Below are 25,984 nucleotides of genomic sequence, written 5' to 3' on the forward strand. Positions count from 1 at the left end.
AGTAAAAAAAATGCTGGAGTTGAGGATCATCGAAGAATCCCACAGTCAGTGGTCCAGCCCAATCGTGCTGGTGCCCAAACCTAATGGCAGCACAAGATTTTGCAATGACTTCCGGCGACTAAACGAAGTATCCCAGTTCGACACGCACCCCAAACCTCGCATAGATGAGCTAGTGGACTGGCTGGGTAATGCCCAGTACTTGACTACCCTAGACTTGACAAAGGGGTACTGGCAGATTCCCCTTGCAGAAGACGCAAAGGAAAAGACTGTGTTCTCTATACCACAGGGTCTTTTTCAATATACTGTCCTCCCTTTTGGACTACATGGGGCCCCAGCTACCTTCCAGTGCCTCATGGACAAGCTATTACGCCCGCATAACAGTTATGCTGCTGCCTACTTGGACGATGTGGTCATTCATACCCCAGACTGGGAAACCCACCTGGAGAAGGTGGAGGCAGTCTTCGATACCTTCAGGCGAACTGGCCTTACAGCAAACCTGCCAAGTGCGCTGTAGGGTTTACAGAGGCCAAATATCTTGGCTATGTTGTGGGAAAAGGTCTGGTAAAACCCCAAGTGAAGAAGTTAGAGGCCATCCAAAATTGGCCCCGACCAAGTCACAAGAAACAAGTCCGGGCGTTCCTGGGTGTGGTGGGGTATTACTGACGATTTATCCCCCACTTTATCACAAGGGCAAGCCCCTGACAGACCTAGTGAAAGCCCGTGGACCTGATCTGGTGAGATGGTCTGATGCAGCAGAGGAAGCATTCACAGACCTACGGACTGCCCTCTGCAGTAACCCCGTATTGATAGCCCCTGATTTCACCAAGGAGTTTATCCTGCAGACAGATGCATCGGAAGTTGGGTTGGGGGCCATTCTATCACAGATGGTCGGGGAGGAGGAACACCCAGTTCTATACCTCAGTTGGAAACCCCTTCCAAGGGAACAAAAATATGCAGTGGTGGAGAGAGCATGTCTCGCTGTAAAATGGGCCATGGAAACATTGCGCTACTATCTGCTCGGGTGCAGATTTGTCCTCGTGACCGACCATGCCCCTCTTCAATGGATGCAGCGGAACAAGGAGAAGAACACAAGGGTAACCAGATGGTTCTTATCCCTCCAACCTTTCCAGTTCCGTGTGCAACACAGAGCAGGGAGCCGTCATGGCAACACCGATGGCTTGTCCCGTGTGCACTATCTGGCATCCCAAGCTGCCCAACCCCTTGATGTTGAGCGGGGGAGAGGGATATGTGACAGACCCAGAACAGTGGGGTACAGGAGTCTGGTAGAGGGCAAATATACTGGTCACTGGATGAGTAGTTTTCTGTTCCCTGAGTGACCAGAGCAGGGGCTGCACTAGAGTAATCAGGAACTTGCTACAACCAGTTAAGGCAGGCAGACTAATTAGGAAACCTGGAGCCAATTAAGAAGAAGCTGCTAGAATCAATTAAGGCCTAATCAGGGCACCTGGGTTTTAAAAGGAGCTCACTTCAGTTTGTGGTGCCAGTGTCAGTTGCAAGAGGCGCAAGGAGCTGAGAGTGAAAGTATGCTGCTGGAGGATTGAGAAGCACAAGCGTTATCGGACACCAGGAGGAAGGTCCTGTGGTGAGAATAAGGAAGGTGTTTGGAGGAGGCCATGGGGAAGTAGCCCAGGGAGTTGTAGCTGTCATGCAGCTGTTACAGGAGGCACTATAGACAGCTGCAGTCCACAGGGCCCTGGGCTGGAACCCGGAGTAGAGGGCGGGCCCGGGTTCCCCCCAAACCTCCCAATTGACCTGGACTGTGGGTTCTTCCAGAGGGGAAGGTCTCTGGGCTGTTCCCCTACCCACAATCTCTGAGGCAAGAAAATCCACCAATAAGTGCAGGACCCACCAAGATAGAGGAGGAACTTTGTCACAATATGTAGAAATCACACTTCATACTCATTAGTATCTGTCGTTAACTTATATATGCAATACCTCTTACTTTCTCATACACTTGTATGCACTAATGGTTTCATATATACATCTCTTCTTGCACGAAAGCAAATGCTATGTATGTGTGCAACCATTGATACTTAGCAACTGTGCTGGGAATCTGCAATATATATTTTTTGAAGTGACTAGCAATTTTGGGTGCCATGGTTTTTGGGTGCCCACCTTGAAACACTTGGTTTGGGCTGATTTTCAAAGGATGAATGTTCAGTACTTTCTGAAAAAAATCAGACCCTCTAATGGGTGTCAAGCAGGGCCAGCGCCAGGCACCAGACGACCAAGCACGTGCTTGCGGCGGCACCTTGTAAGGGGCGGCCAATCTTTGGGTGGCAGGGGGCGCTCGGGATTTTTTTGTTGTTGTTGTTGTTTCGGCCGGGCAGCGCTCGGTGGGGGGTGGGTTGTTTTTGTTTTGGCGGTGTGGCGTGGCACGGGGGGGGGGGGGCTTTTTCGGCGGCACGGTACTGGGGGGGGGTGTTTTAGCGGGGCAGCACGGTGCTCAGGGGGTGTTTCGATGGGGCGGCGTGATGCTTGGGGGGGTGTTACGGCAGGGGCGGTGCTTTTTTTTTTTTAATTTTATTTATTTATTTATTTATTTAGCTTGGGGCAGCAAAAAAGTTAGAGCCAGCCCTGGTGTCAAGTCAGGTACCAAAAAAAGGTGTCTGTGCTAAATATGCATCCTAGTTATATAACAACCAAGTGATAATTAATAACCTAATAAGGTTCCACTGATCTTCAGTGAGACTTGTGCTCCTGCATACCATAGGCACATATGAAATTCTCCCCTCTGAATGTATGTGCCTACTTACCTATAGATAACATTCAACTACATATCTATTCCTGAACCTAACTATAGACTTGGGGGTGAAATCCTGGCCCCACTTAAGTGATGGGAGTTTTGCTATGGTCTTCAATAGGGCCAAGATTTCACTTTAGATTGTTTAAATATGAGGAACTCTGCTAACTCTAATACAATTGACCATTGTAATACAAAGAAGCCATTTTAAGAAACATAAAATCACATTTTTAAAGATTTATAGCTTGGATTTTCAAAGCAGCCAAGTGAGTTAGGTACACGAATCCCACTGAACGTGGCACATTACTGCTGTAGGTGCCTTTAGAAATCCCATCTTTAATCATAACTTACAGACTCAGTCTTGTACTAAATAAGAGATGTGTCTGTGTGTATCCTTAGCTATGTTTTTATACTGCACTCATCACCATGGCATCTTCAAGATACAAACTTTCCACCCTAGTGACTGGTTTATATTTTAGTATATTTCAGACACTGGCAACTGAGACTTAGTTTGATGGAAGCTTAACTTTTTAGTTTCTTATTCATTTCAATAAATTTCTCTCTCCCCTCCTTCTGTGTTACCCTAGTTACACTGTTCATATTGGCTCTATGTTCCTCTGGCTCTCTGTGGCATACCACAACTGTCCCGAGTAGCACATACAACACATTTGGATGAAATTTATTGCCCTTTAGAGCTTTAATTGTATGCAGCTAACTGTTATATCCAGCTTCTAATTTTGAAAAAAGTTAGAAATATTCCTGTGGCTAAAATACCAGCAATGTTTTGCAATGAATTATTTTCATACTTTGCCCAAGCATCATTACAGACCTTTTCTGGAGAATCATCTCATATGACACCTGGGATAACCTGCTCTGCAAATATAGCAGGCTATTAACCAAACAGCAACTCTTGCCAACCGCCCTATGTGACAATTTAGTAGGATTGCTCTAATGATTGGTGTAGTAATCAGTGACTAATAATTGGTGCTTTCTTAATCAGAACAAACAAAATAAAAAGGCTGATAATTTCCAATTCCAGATAACTATATGGTAACATGAAGTGTACCAAGATGTGAAAATATTTGTCTGAAAAGGGGCTGATATTCCAGGATAAATTATTAGAATGAGGCCTGAGGTCCACATAAATTGTGTGCCTACATTTGCACATGCATTTATAGCAACTGCTCTCACTGATAGCAGGAGCTAGTGTTATGCAGCATCTTGTGCCACATAATACTGACCAGGCCTAATAATGCTCCTTAACTAAGGAGATACAATGAGATTAAAACCCATCTTGAGACAGATAGAAAGATGACTCCAGCTGGCCTCAAGATGTCAAGGTTTCATTCACAGCTTTAGGGCCTTGTTGTAGGATATGGTCTGAGAAGATTCCCAGAGGCACAAAGCTTTGACACCTTGAACTTTCATCTGCAATAATCAGGATATCAAATAAAGCGAAACAAATTGTAAATACTAGTGGCTGAGGCGAGTTGTTGGTCAAATGTTCTCGTAATCTGCTGTATTAATGCTGCTGGTGGGATTTGGAGATGGGGAGGGGGTGAGCTTAACCACCCTGCAGAATCTATACGTTCTGGAACCTTAGTGACACTAGACCTTGTCTCTTCATTGTTTGACAGAACTTTAATAAAAAATGACTGCTGCTGGTCTGCACACCCCAAAACCTTTGTGGCAAGATCCTAGTGTGGTTTTTATTTACATTAACAGCAAGGCACCTTCATATTGCCATAGTGCAAAGAGGATTCAGTATAAATAAGAAATCAGTCCTACTCCAGTCTTGTAAGTACAAAGCTGCTACTCTTTCTGTGCCATGCTGTGTGTATGTAATAGCCGAACAAATTAGGTAGGAGACGCTAAACAGTTATAACCAGTTCTCCCATTTACAGAAAATTGGACTCAATGCTATGGGCCTGATTCTCATTTATAGTTGCACCCTCTACACCACTCTGGCAGTGTAAATGAGTCTTAAAGTGGATGTACATATTTACTTCCCCTTGAGAGTCCCTTTGCCCTGCCAGGGCGTGTGTAAAGTGTAACTGAGCATTTGGGCCTACAAATTTCTGTGTGTCCTCAAATGGAGTTAAAGATACTCATCCCCTCTAAGGACCTGCTCGTCATGTTGCAAGATCAGACCCATTTGTATATACTATCATAGGGTTACCATACATCTGGATTTCCCCGGACATGTCTGGCTTTTTGGTCCTCAAATCCCCATCCGGGGGGAATTTTCAAGAAGCCGAACATGTTCGGGAAAATAGGGAGGTATAAGCCAGGGTCCGCCTGGCCCCAGCACAACCCGCCGGATCTGCAGCGCAGCCCAGCCGCCCCGGCTACATTGTAGCGAGCTCGGGCAGGGGGGCGCAGCTGCAGAAGGTGGCGGAGGGACTGCTGCTGCCCCCGCAAGCTGGGCAGACCGCGCGCCCCAGCTGAGCCCGCAGGACCATGGGGAGGCTGGGCCTAGCCAGCAGCTCGGGCTTCCCTCATGGGTGGGGACCCTCCAGCCACTGGGGGACCCTTCCTGTGGCCCCGTTGCCCCGCGCAGCTTGGAACCCAGCGCCATGGAAGCTGTTTCCAGCGGGGACAGACAGGCCGGGGAATGTGCTTGGCAGCAGCAGGAAGGAGGCTGCAGCGCGAGGTAGGGAGTTCGGCGTGTGCCGGGGCTGCAGGGACCCGTGTCGCCCCGGTCGCCGCTGAGCGTCCAAAGCCCCAGCCAGGCAGAGGCTGCTGGGGGAGCAGGGCAGGCGGGGGGCGCAGAGGCTGCAGGGTGAGGAGGAGCAGGACAGGCAGGGGCATAGAGACTGCAGGGGCAGGGGGGCACAGGGGTAGGGCAGGCAGGGGGTGCAGAGGCTGCAGGGGTGGGGGGTGCAGGGCAAGTGGGGAGCAGGGGTCACAGAGGCTGCAGGGCAAGGGGGGGTGCAGAGGCTGCAGGGTGAGTGGGGAGCAGGGGTCACAGAAGCTGCAGGGCAAGGGGGGGAGCAGGGAAGCACTTAACAACCCCCAACCAAGATCAGAGCGGGAGGGAGGAGCGGGAATGCAGGGTGCTCAGAGGAGAGGGCAGAGTTGGGGCAGGGACTTTGGGGAAGGGGTTGGAATTGGGGTGGGTAAAGGGTGGAGCTGGGGAAGGGCCAGGGCCCCCGTGAAGTGTCCTCTTTTTTCAGTGTTGAAATATGGTAACCCTATACTATCATTTAGGCCTCCAGAAAGAGAACAAACAACTACCCACTCTAGGATGGATCCCATTTAAGAGAAGAAGAATTCAGACTTTAGAGGGCAACCACAGCTTTGACATGTGGTGGATTGAAATAGAGCCCATATCCATTAGTGGAGGGCTGGGAATACAAATGATGGAGATGTTTGTTTTTCATTTATTAGGGGTTTAATATGAGTACAATGCATACTTAGGGTATGCTGCAGATTTGTAGATTTTTATTGTAGGTTTTTTCTACAAGCTTTTTACAGAGATAGTTGTTCTAGTGGTAGTACTTATTAATTTCTGCCCTTCCCGACTATCTAGTACCTTCTAAAAAAAGCCAGCTATCCCAAGCATTTGGAAAATGTGACTTACTCATAGGCAAATCCTCACTCCAAACTCACATTTACATCTCAATTAAACAACATTTTAAGATTTTAGGAGTCTTTTTATAGCTAATGAGTTGGGGGTTGTCTTCTTACTTGACACTGAATGACAGCATCCAAAGTCAGAGACATTCTGAATTTGGCATCTGTCCATGTTGGGAGACCACAAACTCAAATTTCCAGTGAAGTAAAAATTTTCCACTCCAATGAACAAAACCAAACTACCTTTCTTTGTACACCTCTATAACACTGTCCTCGGGAGCCAAAAAATCTTGCCATGTTATAGGTGAAACCACGTTATATCGAACTTGCTTTGATCTGCCGGAGTGCAAAGCCCTGCCCCCTGGAGCACTGCTTTACCACGTTATATCTGAATTCATTATATTGGGTTGCATTATATTGGGGTAGAGGTGTAGTTATACTGTGCTTGAGCAGTGATGCTCTAGGCTTTATGACTGCAACATGCATCCATTGGCCAAATGCTTCTTTTAGGATAACATGGGAGAAAGGTATTGTCCTATAAAAACCTCAGTTTCCTTATGCAATTAAATATTCTCAGCACTGTCACAGTATCCCTCATCACAAATATGGGAAAATACTTTGCCTACTGCTGTTGAATTGGTTATCGATGGCTATAGCCATTCACATCTTTTTAGAAACATAGCTTGTGTAGAGCAGTAGAATACCTTTGAAATACAATTGAAATCTGGACAGTTAGAGGAAAAATATTCAAAAGAAAATATGGATATGTATTTATTGGCTTTACCAAAGTTAGACAGCATCAGCCAACTAGAATTCTGGAAACTCCTTTCAGAATGCACCTGTCTGTAGAAGTTTGCAAAAAATCATCTGCCAGGTGCATCATGGAATGCTGGGTAAAGTCACTGTGGACTGATTCTTACAGTTCCATTTGTAATGTCAAATGAAACCAGCAGGGCCAGCGCAACCCATTAGGTGACCTAGGCAGTCGCCTAGGGCGCTGCAATTTGGGGGGCAGCGACCGTGGTGGTATTTCGGCGGCGGGACCTTCCGCTGCCTCTGTGGGGGGAGAGGGGGAGTGGCAGCATTTCGGGGCAGGACCTTCCACGGGCTAGGGCGACGGAAAAGCTGGCGGCACTCCTGGAAGCCAGCCAGGATATGTTTTGATGCCACATCTCTTCAGACTCATTTTTGCAGTGATAAGTATGGCCCAAAAATATCATGCAAAGAAACTATTTTTTTTAAAGTTGGTCAAATTCTTCATCCTGAGCAGATTAAAAACCACTAAAAATAACTAAGTAGGTTAACTATGAACTGCCCGATGCATATGATTGTGCCCTTACCAAGCACACTTCAGGCAACCTCCAGTTCCTCTCCAGCAAGTTGGCTAAAAATACTGAAAGCTATAAGTTTGCTATCAGTCTTTGTGACATTCATGTATCAAGCAGCAATGGGAAAAGCATACGATACGTAGCACCACCCTTCACCAAATGAAGCTCCAATATAATGAACTTCATTTCCAGAACCTTGAAGGAAAGATTTGTTACACACTGTCTTCGCTGACCATTGTCAGAAATCATTGTTACTTGACTTCAGTGGGAATTTTATTGAACAAGGACTAAATAAAAACTGAAATAGGAAATTATGGGATGTAACATCATAGCTATATCCTAATCTTCATAGAAATTGTTAGGATATTAATATGGCATAACTAAGATATGTTTTATGAAAGATGGGTCATGTGAGGTATCATTAAAAAGGTTATGATCTACTAAATGTGTTTCCTAAATTTGTATGCATGTATCATTTCTGTATCTGAAGTTTCTTACATAGTCAATCTTCCTATTACAACTGTGTGTGTACTTGAGGGAATGCCTACTGTCTGGTGGGCAATCAGCCTGAATGAGCCATTTAAGCAGGACAATAGAACTTTGGAAATACTAATCTCCCACCTTCCTGGGATGTTGCTTTAACACTGCAGGGACAGCTGATGATGTCACCTTGTACAGAGTACCACCTTGGGCACTGCTGGTATTTCCACTGGAAACAAAGGGTTCCCGCCTTATGTAAATTCTACTTAAGGCTGGGGAGTAAATCAAGCAGGACTCTTGTCCATTGCCTCCCCATCCAAGAATGAAGATTACTAAAAACACCTGAAGGGATGGCAGGGGCTGAGTCCAGGCTGAGACAGGGGTCCAGTCTGTAAAGAGAAATAACTGGAACTCTAAGCTACAGAAACTCTGCAACTTGCCTAAAACAAAATTTAGGGTGAGAAATTACATTTTGTAACTTGTTTCTGAGTGTATTAAGCTTAGTTTGCATGTTTTGTTTTATTTGCTCAGTAATCTGCTTTGTTCTGTTTGCTATCCCTTATAATCACTTAAAATTTACCTTTTGTAGTTAAACTTATTTCAAAACCCAGTTTGTGCCATTCATATCTCTCTCTCCACATTGAGGGAGAGGGTGAATTTTCATGTGCTTGCATAGTGCAGATCTTTCTATACAGCACAAGACAATATTATTTTAGGTTTATACCCCAAAGGAGGTGCACATGTGAGTGCTGGGCAATCCCCGAGCTGACTCTTCCCACACAGAGCTGATCTCAGTGTCTGTCCATTTGCAGCTGGGTGTGTCACTACTTGCGTGTGTGCGCTGGAGAAGACTTGAGGGCCTGGCACAGCTAGGACAGGGTGAGGAAACCCAGACTGGGGGGAATGGGTGGAACCAGCAGGAGCCCAGCACATCAGGTGGCATCCTGGCCGAGGGGTTCAACCCATCACAGTAGCCCATAATGTTTGCACCTTATCTGAGGACAGAAACCCCCTTCAACTCCATGTCACATTAAGACTGACAGAGGAGAGGATTTGTCCCATAGAGATGGGCACAGGGAGAAGATTGTTTTCTGTGCACTAATATACCACCAGTTGACTTTAATGGGAGTTATGAATGCTCAGCAGGCACTCAACTTTCAGGCTTTGGCCTTGTATGTTTAATTATAAAAGCAATGGAAAAATTTTGTATGGAGAAACAGCCGGTCACTCATTTGACTAACTCAAAGCTAAAAGTGCTTAATATAACTGACATCTGAGACAAAATAGCGCTACATCAGGCAGCCTCAGACCAAAGAGTTTCCTTATTGAAATGCATCCTGACACCAAAGGGGGGGGGGAAGGAGAAGATTTTCCCCCAAAATGGTTCAGCTAAACATCCAAATAAATGCAGTGTAAATAATAACCAAGGGAACCTGGGAAGTGTGCCAAGATTATGTTAGTAAAACTGGCTAGTAAGAACAGAGTTAATCCTTGGGACACTCCTCAATATTCAGTGTTATCCTGGATCCCTAAAGCACTGAAATGCTCATTGTTTCTGCTGAGACTGGTCTTATGGTGAGTCTAGGTAATCATTCCATAATTCACTATATGCATCTACTTGTTATATGCTTTTATTACTTTCCTCTGCAGAAGTTGCTGTTTCCAATTAGAGATTTAACTCCTACCCCTGACTGTTAATAACTATTTTGCCTTGAGACATATCTTATTTGCTAACTGAAAAAGGCACTATGGTATATTATTAGAAGTGAGTTTGTGAAGTAAACTCCCAATGACTCTAATCTCTGGAATGCTGACTCCTTCTGAGGTCAGTAATTGGGTATTTTGGAATTTGCCATAGCAGCAGGCCTAAGCCTGTCTTCAGCCCCCTTTGAAATTCAGACCCTGGGGTCAGCAAAATAATTGGTTCATTTGAACAGAAATTCAGAGAAGGAAGGTTACACTTTTCTTTCAATGCCTTCATTTCTATACACCAAGTATTTCAAAATACATCATTGTACTCAAAATATTAGAACAGACTCAATCTCCTTCCAATTTTGTTTCGATAATGGTTCTTGTCAATTTATTCCTAAAAGTTCATCAATAATTATGCCTCCGTTATGAAAACACTTCTAAACAGTCAATGGAAAGCAATCCAGATCACTCTTTCAGGCTAACAATTGTCCCTTTTACCTTTCACTATATATAAAATTTCATTATAGCCCCATATGTCCTGCTGTAATTTCAATATTTTCCAGTTTTAAATATATAGTATGGTAAAGTCAAAAGGCCTTGCATTGGCTTTTAAAGCCTTTCCTTGGAGCTATCTTAAGGCATAGCTATGGTTATCAAGGCCTACATTTGGCTCTCTCTCAAGGCTAGGCTCTAGCTCTCAAGGCCTACATTTGGCTCTATCAAGGTTTTGCTTTGCTCTTAAATCTCCCCTATGTAGAATGTTGATCATGAGTAATGATTATGCCTAATTTTGTGTGTCAATGAGAGAAATTGGAATTTCTCATTCATATCCACTACTGTATGCTCTAGCGCAGGTGTGGGCAAACTATAGCCTGCAGGCCAGATCCATCCCATTCACCGTTTTAAGCTGTCCCATGAGCTCCAGCTGGGGCGGGAGCTGCACCACGCAGGTTGGTCCTGCTCCAGCTGGGGGCCACACCACACTGCTCCTGGAAGCTGTGGCATGACCCCACTCCGAGGGTCAGGGGCTGCTCCATGCCTAGGAGCCGGAGAAGGAATACGTCACTGCTTCCGGGAGCCGCTAGAGTTAAGTGCCGCTTGGCGCCTGCACCCCTGAGCCTCTCCCCTCACCCTAACCCCTGCCCCAGCCCTGAAACCCCCTCCCGCTCTCCAACCCCTCAATCCCAGCACAGAGCACACTCCTGCACCCCAAACCTCTCATCCCCAGCCCCACCCCAGAGCCCACACCCCCAGCCAGAACCTGCAACCCTGCCCCAGTCCTGATCCCCCTCCAAACCCCTTAGTCCCAGCCAGGGCCGGCTCCAGGGTTTTTGCCGCCCCAAGTGGCGGGGAAAAAAAAAAGCTGCGATCGGCTCCACTGTGTCGCTTTCTTCTTCGGCGGCAATTCGGCAGCAGGTCCTTCCCTCTAAGGAGAGCTGAAGGACCCGCCACCGAAGAGCTCGACATGCTGCCCCTTCCCCTTGGCCACCCCAAGCACCTGCTTGCTGGGCTGGTGCCTGGAGCCGGCCCTGGTCCCAGCCCAGAGCACCCTCCTACATCCCAAACGCCTCATCCCCAGCCCCACCCTAGAGCCTGCATCCCCAACCAGAGCCCTCACCCCCTCCCACACCCTAACCCCAGTTTTGGGAGCATTCATGGCCTGCCATACAATTTCTATTCCCTGATGTGGCCCTCAGGCCAAAAAGTTTGCCCACCCCTGCTCTAGCACAATGCTACTGGTAGTTATCTAGTATATACCCAGCACAGTAGGGTTAACATGACATACAGAAATGTACTTACCTGTAACTTGAGGATACCCATGTATCATAATCACCCTCAAAATACTGCATCTACTGATGGACACTAAAAACTAGTTGGAATAGCTATATGTTTAACTCCTGGAAATGCTTTCACACAAACAGCAGTAGAATTCAGTCACAGTATACTATGTCTTCCAGTAATTAAGGCATTGAAGATGGCTCAGCTTGTGCTAAGCAACTGCAACCCAGGAGCCCTCATTCTACCCTTAATGAGGAACAGTGGGATATGGGTACAAGTATGAGGATTCAAGTAGGATAAAATCTTAGGGGTGAAAAACAAGAAATAGTTCAGACACTGTGAGCAAAATATGATTTTCCCACTGCTAATTTTTATGCTTTAGAGTTTAGCAAAATATAATAAGTGAAGAAACCAGTTTGACAAAAAGGTGTTAGATATTATAACAGGGTGCAACTCAGCACTGCAGCACCTCCTACTAGATGTCTTGGGACTTAAATCTGCACCCTCTTCTGGTGCAGTCTCACCCACCATCACCTCTGCTCCTGGACCCACATCACACCCAGGACCGCAGTATCCTCTTCATGACACTGCCCTCCAGCTGTACCACACTCTATGGTCTCCCCTTCCAGGGGACTTGTAAACTCCACCCAGCCACTTCCCTCAGTGGCCATTGCAGTCCATTGTCCCAGAGACACATCCCATGTAGCTCCAGCACCCTCTTCTGCCCTTACCTCAGGGCCTTAGCCTGCAGGCCCTAACAACCAGCCAGGGGCTCTCTCTAGCTCCCCAGTCCCTGCTTGCAGCACTGAATTACCCCAGGTGCTGGGCTTCTTCACCCTGCCAGGAGCTTGCTCTTCTCCCCCTCAAGTTCCAGTCAGCTACTGAACTCTGCTCTGCCTGCAGCCCTTCTTATATGGGCCTGCTGGGCCATAATTGGCTACTCCTCTCAGCCCCTTTCTAATTGGCTACCTCCGGCACAGCCTCTCTAGGGCTGCTTTTAACCCCTTTTCTGCCAGTGAGGGGCAGCCACTCGCCCATCACAGATATATATGTTACAGACAAACATGTGTGTTATCATTGGCACAGCAGAGGGAATCCATGTGTGACTTCGACTTCTTCTGACAGTGTTATGGTATAAATAAATGTTGAGTCAGATTCTGTCCAGCAGCCAAGCTCTGCTTCACAAGGTAGAGGGGACATCTGGAATCAGCTATGAATCCCTGATCTTGAAGATCACACTGCTCGAGCCTTGGTAAGAGTTAGAACAGCTATGGTGCTGCTGTAACTTATGACACTGGTGAGTGGTCTTTAATGGAGTTAATAGTAATAATAATAATTATTATTTACACTGGTAAGGCCAAATCCTGCTGTCTTTACTTAGATTTTACTTAGTCCTCACTGAGGTAAAACTCTCATATGAGTCATTTCTTCTAATGGTATCTCTTGTGATTTAATGAAGTCTTTTTCACTTATTTTGTCATTGGTAGTTCTCATTATTAGTGTCATCTTCATATGCTACAAATGTTTGTGTATTTAATAGAATGAAAAACTGTTTTGGAGAAGCAAAAGCCATATGCAGTGACAGACAATGGATTTTTTCCATCTTTTTCTCATTTGCCATTGTTTTTGTTTGTTTTTCCTGAGTTATTTATTACTTTAAACTTTCATTTTCCATAAATTTCCAAGAAGTTCCAAAAGTTTCTATTATTGCCAGATTTTCTAGTCTACAGCAGAGCCCGAGTCAGGATCTAAACTTCACTGGGATCTTCATCTCTCACATCTCATCTGCCCTTGGTGATGTAAACTTCTACTTCGAATTGTTAGGCTCCTCATATGGTTACAGAACATAAGGCTGCAATTATGAAGCTACTGTATACCTCTGAGGTAAATGATCAATTTAGGAAGGAAATTAAAAACGACTATGTTCTTAAACATGCTTAAGTTCTTCCAAGTATTACTCCTAACTTGTTTTCTTTGTCACTAGGATTCCTGGATCTGTATACTCTCCTTGTGCATTTTGTCTTCGAAGCTTAGTAATTCAATCAAAGGAAGGAGCCAGACTGTGGATCTCTGAAGAAAAAAAGCAACTCCACAGCAGGTGGGGTTTTTCGCAGGAATGTCTATAAAATCCCCACGAGTGAAAGTAACAACAGGATGCCCAAATTGCCAATGTCAGAGATTTGTTATCGCATTCAGCTTTCTGTCAATACCTATTAGCTAGAGCATAGAACCAAGAGCCATGGAAGTGTTGTGTACACCCTTCTTCTTATTTTATTATTTGTATGATGGTAGTTCCTACAGGCTGCAACTGAGATTGGGCTTGAGATGCATTTGGCACAGCTCCGGATAGCTGGGGAAAGGTGGCATTAAGGCATCCTGTCCCATTCCCACACACACACCCCAGTCCTGAGGGCTGCTCAACTTTGTGCTGGCTGGCAACAGCACTTAAGGGTTAGTCTGGCAGTCAGGGATTGCCAGGGCAGAGAGACATCCTGGAAACGCCTCTTTTCTAGCAGCCATATCCCTTATGCTAGGGTGCTAAAAGGGCTTGGCATGGGAATTGTTATGGTGGCTATACCACTTAAGGATTTTCCCTCTGTAGGATAATCCTTAGGGGGTCAAACAAAAATGGAGGAACAATATAGGGAAGCTTGCACTGCCACTGCCAATGGGGTAGCTATTCCAGGACAGATGATTTCATTCTTCAGATCAGTCAAAGCCCTATCTCCCACAAGCAAAACAAACAGAAATTTATCCAGGTCTGCTGGATTTTAATGGTTACCATCATTCCTGATTCCTGCAGTGTTAATGATTCCATAGCCACTTTTTCTGTTTGGCAACCTTTTCCTTGACTCCCTTCTTCAAATAAATCCTCTGTTCTTAACATCTCCATTTCTGCATCGGGTTGACTAAGATTTCTGTGGGAAAGTTCAAAATTTTCTTTTTTTCATTGGCAGAGTTTCACCTTTTTCCCCACCCCACTTTTTGGACATATTTCATTTCCCAAACAGATGTGTCACATTTTTGAAAACCGCATCTACAAAGATGTAGTCAATCTATTACTCATATTTATATGAGTATAAATATATACACGGGGGGGAGGGATAGCTCAGTGGTTTGAGCATTGGCCTGCTAAACCCAGGGTTGTGAGTTCAATCCTTGAGGGGGCCACTTGGGGATCTGGGGCAAAATCAGTACTTGGTCTTGCTAGTGAAGGCGGGGGCTGGACTTGATGACCTTTCAAGGTCCCTTCCAGTTCTAGGAGATGGGATATCTCCATTAATTTTATTTTTATTTAATTTTATTTCTTTGTCTTTCTTTCTTTCCTTCTTTCTAATGTGATTTTCTGTTGATGTTCTGATTGTTTGCAGTTCTTGGCACTTTCTGAGTCTTGGTTTATATATTGTAGTTTCAACTTGCAAATATATACTTTGGAGCCCCCAAAATCTACATTTGCCTGCAAAAATGTCATAAATATTCCTGTAATATGTAATTAGTGTATTTGCACACGTCAATGCCCAAGAACAGGTGCATGGACATTTTCAAGGGTGCATTCCTTATATCTAAATTTTAGTACTTACTGGAACCAAACAAATCTGAAGCAGATGGCACTAACTGAAAAGGTGTACTTCCTGGAAAAATAGCCACAGATTTAGGTACAAAATGCCTGCATTTCCAGGACATACTGTATATCCTTGCAGCTGTCACTATGAATGTATGATGGGGGCCAAGCGGGTAATAATTCAACTTCTAACTTTGAACCTGCAGATTTTGTGCACCCACAAAAACAGGATTTATCCATACACATTATATAGATACCAGATTTTTGCAGGCTGATCTAGCTATTGGGTTTTCTTGTAGCACCTTACATGGTGATATCCAAACATTACCTGTGCCCCCCCCCCCCCCTTTTTTTTTTTTTTGTATTCTCAAAGTCTGGCTTTGTGAGTGCAAATGATTGTGTCTGTCAAATTGCCAGCATAAACTTGGGACCTGTTGTAAAGACTTGATTAAATTTGGAGAGGAAGCATGGTCTAATGGATGGTGCAAAGGACTTGAATCCAAAAGAGTTGTGTTCTAGTCCTGGCTCTGCTGCTGCCCTGCAACCCTCAACAAACCTTTCAGCTCCCACTTATTGTCTGTCCATTTACATTGCTCTTCAGAGCAGGGACTGTCTCGTACAATTTATTTGCACAGTGCCTGGCACAACAGAGCCCCAGTCTCCATTAGCACCTCACGGTGCTACCATAACAAACACTAGGTGCTCTCCATGAACTTGTGAATGTTCACACCACTATTTATTTTGATCTGTACATATTACTGCCCAAAAGTAAAGTGAGAAGTTGCCAAGCTATGGTAAGATATGTAGGCCCTGCTCTTGCAGTCACTGAAGCATGTGTTTAACTTTACTCATGTGAGTGGTGCTATTGCAGTCACATAAAGGTATGCACACACTGAAGAGTTTGCAGGACCAAGGATGCATTTTGAGAACAATAATTGTATTACTTCATGACTCACTTCTAGTGTTCAACTTATTTCTGAGCTGCTAAAATAGTGACAGGACTATGGAAGAAATTCATGTGTTTATCATTGAGAGGGAAACCAATTCCATATGTTCCACACATACACCTCATTCTGTGTCTGGCCTTCAGACAGGCAGCATCACATTCTGATGTCAAGGAAACAAGAAAAGAGAAACAGCAATCTGCTTTTGCTTAAACCTACTTAAAAGAGAAAATACATTTAGATGACCTATTCAGATGCTATTTAAGTTCATTCCAAGTGGCCAACTGCAGAGCTCATGGGTGGAAGGAGCTGCCAATTTTCTTTCTTTCTTTCTTAAGAAGTCTTTTCATAAATCTGTGTTCAGAGTGCACGGATGGCACCTTGCAGTTCTTTCAGGTTTGTCTTTTGGAAATGGTATTGAAAACAGCTGTCTGTCCCTGTGTGAGAAAGATAGCCATGCCTGTCCAGGAGAGGAGAGGTCAACAAGGTAAATCATCATGGAACTGTAACCAGACATGAAGAGTAAATTTACAATATATTAACAAGTGCACATTGAAAAACAAATGGACCCCAGTCAAAAGCTTCAATAATTCCATTGCAAATACACAGTGACAGGAAGCAGGAATTACTTTGCACAAAATATTTTTATGAGGACTCTCCTATAGCAAATATATTTTCAGAATTAGATGACTGTTGTTTTATTCCCTGCCTCAGTTTCCCCAACATGGCCTCATGTGAGCCAAAATCTCATCAAAGCTATCTATCTTTCTATCTAGTTGACTGGTCTTAAATTAGTGGGGAACTATTGTTTAAAAATATGTTTAATTAGCAGACAAACAAAAATAGACTACCTATTCAAATTTAACAAGAACCTAGTTGCTCTTATGGAAAGCACAATCCACTTTGACCCCAGTTAAACACAATTTTATTGCTCCTGCTTGTGGTAGATGGTATAAACACTTTGCAATGTTCTGAGCTCCCATTCCTCCACTCAGTATTTTACAGGATCAGTCTCTAACGTCTTGGAACAGGTGGCCAGCACTCATACAGGGGAAGATATTTCCCTCCACTGTAAGACTGAAAGGGGAGGTAGGGTGACCAGACAGCAAGTGTGAAAAATTGGGACAGGGGGGGTGGGATAATAGGAGCCTGTATAAGAAAAAGACCCCAAAATCGGGACTGTCTCTATAAAATTGGGACATCTGGTCACCTTAAGAGTAGCATATCCTCCCACCACCCCTCAAGTAAAGATCAGTTCTGTCATCGATCCACACATTAACACTAATAGGAATTATATACACAGAACACTACTAGGTGTTATTACCCTGCATCAGTCTTAAGGAATTCTTTTCTGTGGAGTCAAATTTTCTACATTTATATGTGGATTTTTTTTATACCAGTTGAAGAACAGAGTTTAAAAGGGTATTGCTATATACCTATATAAGTGCAAAAATGGGTTACTAAGTGCACAACATTATTTCCACAAACAAACCTCCTGGTTAATTTGTAACCGTGCATGTAGACTATTCCCTGTGCAAAGGGACAGCACACGTGCTATACACCACTCAATTCCCACTTAAGCCCTCAAAATAGGGCATAAGTGGTCCTTATGCATTGCATAGTCCTGCACAGGAGTGGATTTCTCCCTGTGTAACTGAAAAACAAACAATAATTGGCCAAAATATCAGTCAAAGCAAAACACTTCAGTTTATCAAATTCCTTAGCTTGTGGAAAACAGAACATTTTTCTGGATATGGAGAGTCACTCATACTCGTTGTTTGTGCTTTGGAAATGCATCCTTAAAAATTCTGGGTTTAGTCAAACTGCAGTTCTTTAATGTTGTGAATGAGTCTAAATCATTTCAACGTCCACAGACTCACCAATTGATATCACTAGAGTGTATGACAACTTTCAAATGTCCAACAGAATTTGATGAAGAAGAGTATTTTGTGCCAAATAAAACCTCATTCTTTACTTGGGAGGAAAAATGTGAAGGGCATAGCAACCAAGTTCAGGCACTGATTACTGAAATAGTTTTCTACAGCAATAAAATATCAAATATCTCCCTCATGCTGTACCTTCTGGATAAAATTACTGGCGCTCTAAGCCCTCTGAGGAGGACAATCAGGGTGTGTATAGGTGTGGAGCTGATGCATGCAATAGCAAAAACAGCATCCAAAAATCCAACCAACAATATGGAGACAGTGTGACTCTCTGACTGAAACAACTATCTGTGGGGAGTCCATTTGCTATTATAATACTGGAAGGCTACACAATAACAGAGCTGTAGGTGCAAGGCGTCCTGACTCTCAAATTTTATTTAGAAATAGAAGATGCCTGTTGCCAGGATCATCAGAGATTGTTATTCTTCATTAAAGCTGTGAGACCTTGGAAAAACCTGCCTGGCTCATTTTTTAAAAACAAATAAACCCCGCAAGAGCCTAAAGGGAGGATAGAGTTACTTATTGTTACTTTAAAATACATTGGCTGCCATGTCAAAGCAGCAGTGGGTATATTTTAAAGTGACAGGTCTAAAAAATATTGTTCTTGCTCCCACCTCTCCCTGAACTCTACCCATTCCAACAGAAGAATTCTACTCTGGTCCCCAATTAGTGAGCTGAAGTATTTAAAATGGAAACAGGGACCTTCTTTTCTCTCTCATACTCATTAGCTCACTCAAGCCCTCCTTAGCAGAAGGATTTTCTAAAGAGTACATTTAGGAGTGTTAATAATAGTAATTAGGGGTCGAGAAACCACCCTGAAACTTGACCCAAATCTTCACCCAAAACTTGAAATGAGCGAAACCTTTTTTTGAGGTTTGAAAAAGTTCTGAACTTTGTTTCCCTATTAAAAATATTGTTTCATCCTTGCACCACAGGCCCTTACATGGTCATTTGAATGGCAGGGTAAAAAGCACTTCTGTTTAGGAAACTTTTCAAAGCATTCGTTCTGCTTTTCCTTTAGGCATATTGTACATTTGTTTGATATTTCTCAAGCTATCATAGATTGTGGCTCTCAGTCTCCTCTCACACCAGTTTTACAGAAGTGTAACTGCAGTGGGCCATAGTTTGTGCTGTGCTCATGGGGTGCAGCATTGAATTAGCAGCCCAGGAAGGGGAATGCCAGTTGGGGCTGTACCTTCCATATTCGGGGGGTGCTCTGGGCTCCAGTTTGACCCCAGAATGAGTTAGAGCAGCCCAGTGGCTGCTTTAATTTACAGCAGCTTTGCATGGCTGCTTTGCTTTGCAGCCCAGATTAGCCAGAGCAGTGTGCTCCAGCCACTCCCCTTCCTATGCTGATACACCACCTCAGTTATCCTCAGCCATTCTCCCAGCATTCACCACAATACCATTCTGACCTCTTTATAGCCTCTTTGCACTACAGAAGTGACATAAAGGGGCCATAGTGGGAGACAGAATCTGGCCCATTAGCATCTGTGGAGTTACTTCTGATTCATACAATTGGTGTTAGAAGACAATTAAGTCCCCTATCTTCTGGTGATGGTTTTTCTTTCTTGATCCTCTAATCACTCTAATCTCTTTTGTATGTAGTTGACTCCAGATACATTCAGTAACTGCAGAAACAGAAGGAGAAATCACTTGGGGCTGTGAGTGTTTTCTACTAGTTACCTAGAGTTTTCAGCATTCAAAGCAGAAGTTCGTGTCTGAGAATCCTAGAGCTGTATTTACACCAAAGTAACAAGATTTGAATCTACACACTGTTCTTCTATACATTATTAGTGTTTTATAGACAGAGGGCAAGCACTGGGTTTCATTGTGACCTTGCTCTGCCTAAATAGGTTGTCCTATAAATCTTATTTTATGACTGCATCTTAAAGCTTCTGGCAGATTATTATAAATTCATTATTCTGGCAAAACACTTGAGAACAAAGGGACTCTCTATCTTGTAAAGGACTTCCAAAGTCATTGGCAAACTTTCTCTTGTAGTTTGGATAAAATAAGAACCGTCTTGAGCCTTCATGCACAACTCAAATATAAGCCAAAGCTTTTTTGAGATTCAAATCATCTTGAATAACTTTACATTTGGTTTGCTATCAGAAGCTGATCTGGTTAAAAATCAGAATTTCTGTCCTCTGGGAAATTCTGATAATCTGGCATTTGTTTTTGTCCTGAATTAAGGCAAATAAATTGTTTTTGCTAAATGGAATGTTCAGAAATATTTTGTTTATGAAATGGCAAACATCTTGTTTCATCATTTTCCATCAAAATGAAATGTTTCAACATTGAATTGCATCCATCTGAGCTGCCTTGGTGTCTCATGGGAGTTGCAGTTTGGGTGCCTCATTCCCCCATTTTCCTCTTTGGGTTGGGGTCATTGGCCATTCTACATTTCCTCCCATGATGCACAGCTGTTTTGGGAGTTCCATGAGGCACTTCTGTAGTTCAACCAAAGCAGAGGTCGGAACATTTTGTATCTCTGTTGCTGCATGGGCATAGAGCTTTGATAATTTTAGTCTCTGCTGAGAGAATCAGTGCTTCTCAATGGCACATGAACTATGTACTGTTTTTAAAAAATCCCATCTATGCTCCTAACTGTAATAATACATTTACTTGCAGTATATTACTATCTATACTGTATAGTGGTCTAGAAAGAATGTGGTTGCTGGTAAATAAGGGAGACAAAGTTGGAACTTGGGCTGTGCAAAAGGCTTTTTATTGTCTGTAATTTTTTTTCTTTAATAAATGTGTCTTTATGAAATAACACATGAAGCTTGGCTAATACAATTCATGTGCAATATTCAGTAGAGTTGGAAGAAAATTTTCTATAGAAATATTTTTGAAGGAAAATGGTTTTTTGACTAAAAGTTAATTTTAATTAAAAAACGTTTTTATCAAAATGTTACCTTTTGGAGGTTTCTTTTTTATGAACCCTGCCTCCTCCTCCCTTCATCCTCTCCCCCACAAAAAAAACTTGAGGAAATTTTTAAAAAATGGTTTTATCAAAACATTTTCCAGGAAAAAAATAATTTCATAAACAGCTCTAAAACTCAGGCAAAGCGGAATATTAGTGTTTAGTTGAAAAAAACACTGAGCAATTTTTTTTTTCAATCAAATACTGTTTACATATTCAATACAGACATTACTTGCTCCAGTGTCAAGTATTAGTGCTCTGATTCAATAAATTCTTGGGACTGTACAAAACTGGTATTACATCTCTAGTTGGGAGGGAAGTAATTTTTTTTATACAGGGCTGATTAGGTTGATTCTTCTGAATGACGCCATTACAAAAATGGCACTTGAAATGTGATATAATTTACATAATAGAAGACATGAGTTTTAAGGGTGAGTAGCCTGGAATCAACTGAGTTTAGTTTAAGTTTTATATTTAGTTCCAACCTTAAATGAATAATTTCTTGCCTCATTATATTACTTACACTAAAACCAATAGGTCTTTAGCAAGGACACATACCAGCAGAAGTCATGAAAATATTCTTTCTGAACAGAAAGCTTTGTGGCAGAGATAGCAAATTTCCCTGAGATCTTGAAGAGCTGAGTGAACCTTCAACAGTTTGGAACAGAATAAAGGGAAATGGAGAATGGGCACCTAATATTTCACATCAGTGCTAGACACTGTCAGTTTCTTAAAACATTTTGTACACAGAGGGCCTGATTGTGCTCTGACTCACATGACTTTTTCCTGATGTAACTCCATTGACTTCAGTATTACCGGCTTTCATGATTTTATTGCTAGTGTCACAATATTTGTTGTTTCTCTTAAAGACTCAGCTCCTGGAGGTCAAGTGATTATGTGAGAATCTCTGCTTTCACTACAAAAACAAAAGCAAAAACAAAAGTAAATTTCTAGCCCTTTTGGTTTCAGAGAAAAATTTAAGATTATGAACCCTAAAGGCTCAAAAACCAGAAGGCAAATCAGAAGATAAACAGTCTCATGATTGTATGTTATAAACTGTTTGGCGTGCCAATTGTCTGTGTTTTACAGCACCTAGCATGATGGGGTCCTGATCCGTGACTGGGGCTCCTAAGAATGATGGTAATACAAATAATACAAAATACCAATCATGTTCAGAGGCCTCATTCATGATTTCTGAACACTTCTATGTGACTCCTGTAGAGTCTGAAAAACAGCAGAATAAGACTTACATTTGATAAAGTGTTGAAAATCCTGCAATTTGTCTGATCTCTCTAAAGATCTGATTTGCTTTTGAGCGGTGAAAGGCTTTTACCCCAGTGACTGAGTGTGAACCATCTGGATGCCAGGGGAATGAATTATAATCATATAACGCATAGCCCTACATTTTCACTTCTTCTAAGGAGGACATTCATCATCTCCCACTCTCCCTTCCAATGACCCACAGTGCCTGGCCCAAACTTAATTAATTTCTCTCAGGATGTGTGTTTCTCTTTGTAGGACTGTATACTGGGGTGATAGGGGAAAGGAAATGCTAACCACACAAACATGAGGCCAGGGCAATTTTGAACATTTTGAATATGTTAGGGCTAGCAGTCTCCTCATTAAACTCTGATTAGCAGGTGGACTTGATCCAGGCTAATGCAATGCTGAATGAGATTTTTTTTTTTACTGCCAATTTATCAGAGGTAGGCAATTAAGAGCTCACACACCTCCAGGTCTGGTAGTGTTTTTGAAGCAGAGATCTCATACCCGTCCAGCAAGACCTATTGTCCTTAGAACAATATCCCCTACTAATCTCACTTCTGGCAATTTACTTTTTCTTTGCAAGCAGATTGAGAAACAAAAAAGCTTGAAAGAGCATGGGGGAGGGATACCCTATGAGTATTTAATCCCATCCCCTAAGTGGAAGTTTTCTCATTCCATTCAGTTTTTCTTTTAATGAGCCCTGGATAAATAAACTTTTACTGCATCACTACTTTAATTCAGGAGATCCAATTATGCATCCAGTGGAGAGCAAGGGCAATCTGTTTTTCAAAGCAAACACAATGCTGCAACACAAGCGCCTTGTAATTATTGCTTCACTATAAATATACAAACCCAAAGGTGAGATTTGCTTTGGTTGATTGTTTAAATGTAATTATTACCTTTCTTTCACTTTCAGCTTGCAAGAAGGCTTCCCAAAGGCAGTGCTTGGTGTTATTCTTCATAAGCCCTAGGATCCGAAAGGTTGAACGGGAAACCAATCCTATCTGATTCACTGAATGAGTTCCCTCGCACAGTCAGGGCTGGCCAATGATTTTAGCTCAAGAGCCAAAAAGTATGAGAGGCACCTGCTGAGGGCCACTTCCTAATCAGACGAGAGAAAGAAAGAGATGAAGATGAAAAGAACAAGCAGGAGACAGATGGAGATACAAAAATAAAAAGCAGGAAAATGAGAAGCAGAAGTGGAATGACAAAGGAGCTCAGCAAAAGATTCCCCCTCCACCAGATCTTTGTGAATTGCTAGTGGTATTTGTATTTGTGTCATGCTGACTAGGGGACACAAGCATAAAGACCCATCCTGCCCCAGAGAGCTTGCTGACTAAATCTACAATGTAACATGTTATTAAAAAAAAACAACTAAAAAAATCCCTCCTGTGTTTTAGGGACCATGGACAGATTCACTGTTGCCTCTGCTCCTTTGTGCTGGCTCTGACAGCACACAGGGGCCATAAGGCAGGTGTAAGGGCAGCCCAAAGGCCAGCTCTGGGTTTCCTCCTCTGAAGCCACTGATACAGAGGATGGGGTGGGCCAGAGGAGAGAGAGGAGGCACGTTGGGGGCAATAGAAAGTATGGCTGTAGCTGTGATTCTCTACTGGTGATTCCCTACTGCTGCAAGCTCTCTACAGACCATGGCAGCAGGGAGACTAAGGGCAGCCATTAAGGATGTCCAACCCAGCACCAGGTGCTGAACTTTACCCTGTTATCCCTTTAATAAAGGGAGGCACAAAGCTCACTGCAGAAGTGCATTGATCCCAAGAGATTGTGTTGCTCCATAGTTTCTTCCTCCCATCATTAACTCCCTTTTCTTTCCCTCATTCAATCATTCTTTTTTACTCATTTCCCTCCCTCTTGTTCCTTTTCTTTCTGTTCTTTCTCCTTTTTGCTATCATCTGCTGCTATGTTCTTCACCTTTACGGACATTAACTCTCACCACACTGCTTAGAGACAGCTCAGGACATTTTAATATCCCCATTTCACAGGTAGAGAAAAAGAGGTAGAGAGATTGTGTGTTGCCCAAGGCCATACAGCAAATCAACAGTAGAACCAGTGCATAGCACTCAGAACCTTCCAACCCTATGCTCAGACCTCTAGGGCTCTCTGTATATACATATCTTATATACAAATACTATATAAGCACTCTCTGTGTCCCTGTTCTCATTCTCTAAACACAAGAGCATACTCCTACACATATACACACATGTACAATACAAATGTGTTATATCTAAATAGAATACTTCCCCCACAATCCTCTTGGTGTTGGGCATCTGTGCAGCCATGTAGTGGGGCAGTAACCCCATTCCTGCCCTGAAGGGCTTAAAACAGCCCTGGGAGAGGGCTGTGGTAGGGGAAAACCTGGGCTGATTGGGGAAGTAGCTGCAGGTGGGCCATGCCCCAATCAGGCTGCAGCTGCCACTTATAGGAGGGCAGTGGACCTGGAGCAGTCAGTCTCTCTCTGCTTTCAGAGGGAGAGGGGCCTGGCTGCTGGGAAGCTCAGGGAATCTAGAGTGAGGCAGGGTTGGGAAGCTCCAGGATGGCAACTCCTCAGGGTGCAGGGCCTTGTCCAAGGCCCCATAGAGGTACTGATTTGCAGAGAAAGGCAGAAGGTCCAAAACCCCCTTGCCTGTGATCAGTGGCTTATACTGCAGTCTGCCCCAGGGAGTGGGGACTAGTTGGTGACTGGCAGTAGCCTACGACTGAGGTAAGGTGGGAATAGGAGGGTGGGGGTTCCCTGGGGAGGGAAGACCCTGAGACTGAAGGGGTATATGGCCAGGGGGCAGCACCCCCAAATAATAGGGCACTGGAGTCCAGGGAGGGACATGGGGGGGCCAAACGGCAGTGGGACACTGGCCTGCAGATGGCGCTCCAAGGCTGGCAGAGCTAATTCCTGGAAGAGACCAGCAGGGGTGAGTCCCGCATCGCTACAAGCCAGTACTACAGTTCTATCTATCTAGGGTACTTCTCTGGCCCCTCTTGCTATAATACGTGTGCATCTCTCAATACCCCATGAGGTAGGGAAATACTATTATCCCCATTTTAATGATTGGGGACTGAGGGACAGAACAATTAAGTGCTTTGACTGGGATTAAAGGAAGACCTTGGCAAAGCAGTGAATTGAACCTAAAGGTTCTGAGTCCCAGGTGAGTGCCCGCCCCATGGGACCATCCTTCCTTTCAGTTCATGGGACGTAATAGTATGTTGGTCTATATATACCAGGGTTAGGCCTCCAAATCCCCTGGCTACCCCTCATCCCACACTAAACTCCCATTCCACTCAGCACAGGTGAGAGGCTATTCAAAGGAAGACAAGATAATGTGCAGACAGTAGGTACAGAGTCCCTTGGCACAACTTTTCTCTAGCTTACCCCTCTACAGTGAAATCATAGTGACCCAGCTGCCTTAGGGCCTTCTCTGCCTGAGGGGAGGGGTAGTGTTGTAAACAGCACAAAGGAGGAGTCAGACACCTGAAAAGGCATTTGCCCCTCATCAATCTCATCTATTTTCCATGAGCTCTGACTGTCCTGCACTATCAGCCACATAATGAAAGAGCATGAAGAAACCACTTGTGGCTCCTCCCACAGGCTTAATGTTACCAGCACAGTACAGTGCAACAACAGCACATGGGAAGGGAGCACAGAATGGGCAGGCATGTGTGCTGCCTCTAGCATGTGGGTACAAGATAGTCCTGGCACTCCCCTATGCACAGT

At 43.7% G+C, this 25,984-nt stretch overlaps 2 long non-coding RNA genes across 2 annotated transcripts in view; both read right to left on the minus strand.

The window, feature by feature from the left end:
• Positions 1 to 12,662, minus strand: part of LOC117879223 — a 60,138-nt gene extending 47,476 nt beyond the window's left edge. The window contains exon 1 of the long non-coding RNA XR_004646201.1: positions 12,351 to 12,662. This is a non-coding gene — a long non-coding RNA (uncharacterized LOC117879223). The remainder of the gene's footprint in view (positions 1 to 12,350) is intronic.
• Positions 12,663 to 16,190: 3,528 nt separating this feature from the next.
• On the minus strand, positions 16,191 to 23,491 carry LOC117878664. The gene is made up of 3 exons (XR_004646048.1): positions 23,163 to 23,491; positions 21,773 to 21,913; positions 16,191 to 19,699 (listed from the first exon to the last, which is right to left on the minus strand). It is a non-coding gene; the product is annotated as an uncharacterized LOC117878664 (long non-coding RNA).
• Positions 23,492 to 25,984: the final 2,493 nt, after the last annotated feature.

Source organism: Trachemys scripta, chromosome 6 (genome assembly GCF_013100865.1).
Source record: "Trachemys scripta elegans isolate TJP31775 chromosome 6, CAS_Tse_1.0, whole genome shotgun sequence".
Lineage (NCBI taxonomy): Eukaryota > Metazoa > Chordata > Testudines > Emydidae > Trachemys > Trachemys scripta.